Source organism: Mustela nigripes, chromosome 1, assembly GCF_022355385.1.
Source record: "Mustela nigripes isolate SB6536 chromosome 1, MUSNIG.SB6536, whole genome shotgun sequence".
Taxonomy (NCBI): Eukaryota; Metazoa; Chordata; class Mammalia; order Carnivora; family Mustelidae; genus Mustela; species Mustela nigripes.
Window position 1 is genome coordinate 43,732,394 of NC_081557.1, and position 5,001 is coordinate 43,737,394.

Genomic DNA, 5,001 nt, shown 5'->3' on the forward strand with positions numbered 1-5,001 from the left:
AGTGGTTATTCTCAGTGCAGGCAAGGAACGTTGTTTTGATTCTTCCTGGATGTATCTTGATATCTTTGTTAAAGGACTCACCCTGCCTAAGAGAAAGGGGCATTAAAATTTGGTTTACCTATAGGGGTACCTATAGGGGTACCTATTGGGGAAATGGGATTACTTTGAAGTTTAACTCTATATCAATATTAGGAAATAAAAATAAAAAAAGGAATAAACTAGACTGAACTAAACTAACCTAAACTAAATTTTTAAAAATAGAAATGCAAAAGAAACACAGGTGTATGTATTAAAAAGTTCAGGTTAGAAGATTATTATGGAATTTGGTGTACTGGACATCTCACTGTGATGGTAAAGAGGTTAAAAAATTATTTATATAAAAAAATGAGCCAGAATAGTGGGAACGAATTAAAAATAAAAGTTGTCTTATGAAGTAGTGGTGGTTGTTCTCTTGTCTTTTTTTTTTTTTTTTCCTTTCCTGGTTGGTTTTCTGGGGAAGAGGACTTCCACGTGGGTTTTGAGTCAGTGATGTTCCCTGAGTTAATTCCTCCTGTCCCCCTCAAGGGGGTGAGCTCTAAGGGAACCGTTTTTTCAGACTTTTGTTCGCTGGAGGTTTTTATGTTTGTTCACTTTTTTTTTTCCTCTCGCTTTGACTACTTTTGATGGTTTTTGTAGGTTTAGAGGAAAGCAAACTGCACCCCTACCCCCCCCTCAGAGAGAAACCTCAGTCTGGCACCCTGTGGGTGTTGCAGAGCCCAAACAAATTCCTTCTTGGCTGCTGGCAGAGCAGGTGCCAAGTCACGGTCCCTGGGGACGCAGGATCTTCTGCTTGTACCCAAAACTAGGGCAGTGGCAGCTATCTGGGCAGCTCCAGACTGCCAGAGAGGTTCCAAGCAGTGATCGCAAGCTGAGATTTTCCCACTGGCCCAGGCTGGGAGTGCCTGCTCTCTCAGGGGAGGGTGAGGGGCACGCGCATCTCACGCTCTGTAGCATGGCTGGGCATTCTGCCAGCTGGCGAAGCTCCCAGCTCCTCACAAGAACCGGACCCCACACGTTCTCGGGCGCACTGGCAGCTCAGGGACCAAGACTTGGTTTCTCCGCTGCACTCTCTCTGGCTCAGTGCCAGGGGAGGCTGTCCTGAGTCCCGGGACTTAAGCCCCTGTCCCTAGCTGCCCTGATTCCTACAATTTCCCTCCTCGCACCCCCCACAATCCTTTGCTCTTTTGGAGTGCTTTCAACCAGTCTCCAAGTTAATGCTGGTCCCCAGATGCAGGGCACTCTCGTATTAGGGGTATTACTTTCCAATTGGTCGCCACTGGTGGCTCCCTCCCCCTTTTGTTTATCTTCTGAATCGCTTCTCGGCCTTTTGGTTAAGATCAAGTGTTTATCTTCCAATATCAGTCTGACGTTCCCACTCTGCTTTACCTGCCCACTGGTATCTTCTACCCCTGTAGAGATCCAGACATGTATAATTCTGATCTCAGGCTGATTTCATGGGTGATTGGAGTTCTTTGGAAGGTAATCAGCTCATTTTAGGGTACAGGTTGAAAGGGCGCCTCCTCCTACTTCCCTGCCATCTTGTCTCCCCCCAATAAATAAATAAGATTTAAAAAATAAAATAATAAAAATATAAAATAAAAAATATATAAAAAATACTATATATAAACAACTATATAAAAATATCAAAATAAAAACTCTGCACAGCAAAGGGAATAGTCAACAAAACTGAAAGTTAACCTACAGAATGGGAGACGATATTTGCAAATGACCTATCTGATAAAGGGTTAATATGTAAAATATATACTTATATAACTCAAAACACACACATGAAAACAAATAATCTAATTAAAAATAGGAAGAAGGCATGAACAGACATTTCTCCAAAGAAGTCACCCAGATGGCCAACAGACACATGAAAGGGTGTTCATCATCACTTACCATCAGGGAAATTCAAATCAAAAGTACAGTGAGTTATTGCCCCACATCTGTCAGAATGGTTAAAATTAACAACTCAAGAAACAACAGGTTTTGGTGAGGAACTGGAGGAAAAGGAACACTCATGCACTGTTGGTGGGAAGGCAAACTGGAGAAGTCATGGTGGAAAACAGTATGGAGCTTCCTCAAGAAGCTGAAAATAGAACTAGCTTATGATCCAACAACTGTACTGTCAGGTATTTACCAAAAGACTACAAGAATATTAATTCAAAGTGATACATAGCAGCTTTATTTATAATAGGCAAAGTATGAAAGCAGCCCAAGTGTCCATTGATTGATGAATGGATAAAGATCTTCTTATCCATTCTTTTTGGACAAAGAAGATCTTTATCCATTCATCAATCAAGGGAAGATTTCATTCTTTTTATGTCTGAGTAATATCATATATATATATATATATATGATGAAATCTTGCCATTTGCAACAACATGGATGGAGCTAGAGAGTGTAATGTTAAGGGAAAAAAGTCAGTCAGAAGAACAAATACCATATTATTTCACTCAAATGTGGAATTTAAGAAACAAAACAAATGAGTAAAGGGAAAGAGAGAGAGAAACCAAGAAACAGAAACTTAACTATAGAGAACAAACTGATGGTTACCAGAAGGCAGGTGGTGGGATGGGTTAAATAGGTGATGGGTATTTAGAAGTGCATTTGAGATGAACACTGAGTGATTTTTTGTAAATTCTTTTGTTTGTCCTGCAAACTTTTTATCTCTCCTTTTATTTTCAGTGACAACCTAGCTGGATATAGTATTCTTAGCTGCATACTTTTCTTCTTTAGTGTTCTGAATATATCATGCCGTCCTTTCTGGCCTACCAGGTCTCTGTGGATAAGTCTGCTGCCAGTCTAATATTTCTATGGTTTTATGTTACAGACCTCTTGTGCTGAACTACTTTCAGGATTTTCTCTTTGTCTCTGAGACTTGTAAGTTTTACTATGAGAAGACAGGGTGTGGACCTATTTTTATTGATTTTAAGGGGGGTTCTCTGTGCCTCCTGGATTTTTATGCCTGTTTCCTTCCCCAAATCAGGGAAGTTCTCCACAATAAATTGCCCCAATATACCTTCTTCCCCTCTCTCTTTCTTCTTCTGGGATTCCAACCAACTATTCTAATATTGTTTCATCTTATGGTATCAATTATCTCTCAGATTCTCCCCTCATGATCCAGTATTTGTTTACCCTCTTTTTCTCAGCTTCATTATTCTCCACCATTTGGTCTCATATCACTAATTCTCTGTTCTGCCTCATTTATCCTAGCAGTAAGAGCCTCCATTTCTTATTGTACCTCATTAATAGCTTTTTAAATTTCAACTTAGATTTTAGTTCTTTTATTTCTCCACAAATGGATTCTCTAGTATCTTCTGTGCCTTTTTCAAGACCAGTTATTATCTTTATAAGTATCATTCTGAACTCTGGTTCCAACATCTTACTAATGTCCATATTGATTAGGTCCCTAGCAGTCAGTATTGCCTCTTGCTCCTTTTTTTTTTTTTTTTTTTTTTTTTTTTTTTTTGGGGTTTTTTTTCTCCTTTTTTTTTTTTTTCTTATTTTCATTTTTTTTGTGGGGAGTTTTCCCACCTTGTCACTTTGTCCAGAGAAGAATAGATGAGTGAGAGAACAAAATGTTAAAAGAGTAACAACGACCCCAGAAAAATATACACTAAGCAAATCAGAAGTGACATAAATCTGGGAGGGGGGAAGGAAAACAGATTGGTGAACAGATCAGAGCCACCACACACCTGATTTGGGGTGTATTTGGTCTGTTAGAAGAAACTGCCTTCCAAAATTTTAATGAAAGAAAAACATATACATTTACATATACGTGTGTGTGTGTGTGCGCGCGTGCGCACACATGCATGCACATGCACATGCACACATACACATACAAATAAGGATAAACATGGTGAAGGGATGGGATATGACTGTAAAGATGAAAAATTAAAAAGCTTCTATAAATGAATTGATAAGTTGATTGAAAAAAGAAAGAAAAAAATTAAAAAAAAAAAGAAGAGAATGTGATCTCTAGAAGAGACTAGAACAAAGCCGTACACTATATTTAGGGTATATTTTGGTCTGTTAGAAGAAACCATATCCCAAAATTTTAAAGAAATTTTAAAACTTATAGGTATACAAAAAATAAGGTTAAATACAATGGAGGGATAGAATATGGCTATAAAAATGAAAATTTAAAAAGATTTTTGAAAAGATATTGATAAGATGTTGGTTATGGATGGAACTAGAGCGTATAATGCTTAGCAAAATAAGTCAAGCAGAGAAAGACAACTATCATATGATCTCCCTGATGTGAGGAAGTGGTGATGCAACATGGGGGCTTAAGTAGGTAGGAGAAGAATCAATGAAACAAGATGGGAGGGAGGGAGGGAGACAAACCATAAGTGACTCTTAATCTCACAAAACAAACTGAGGGTTGCTGGGGGAGGGGGGTTGGGATAAGGGGGGTGGGGTTATGGACATTGTGGAGGGTGTGTGCTTTGGTGAGTGCTGTGAGGTGTGTAAACCTGGCGATTCACAGACCAGTACCCCTGGGGATAAAAATATATGTTTATAAAAAATAAAAAATTAAAAAAATAGGAAAGAGGGAAAATTCAAAAAAATAGAAAAAAATAAACTTTAAAAAATTTAACTTTGAAAGACTAAAGAATCATGGGGAAATAGCCATGAACTCTAGTGCTATATTCCCCTAGCACTAGAATTTTGCAGTTCTCATTGATTGGTAAACTTGGTCTTGGCTGGATGTTCTTGCTGATCTTCTGAGGAATGGGCTTGTTGCAGTGATTCTCAAATGTCTTTTGCCTAAGGTGGAATTGCATGGTCCTTACCAAGGGCCACGCTAAGTAATCTGCTCAGGTTTGCAATCCATAGATTTTGTTCCCTGAAAGCTTTCTGTACATCTGTGGAGGATGAGAATGAAGATGGCAGCCTCCCAGGGCACTTGGGTGGCTCAGTGGGTTAAAGCCTCTGCCTTCAGCTCAGGTCATGGTC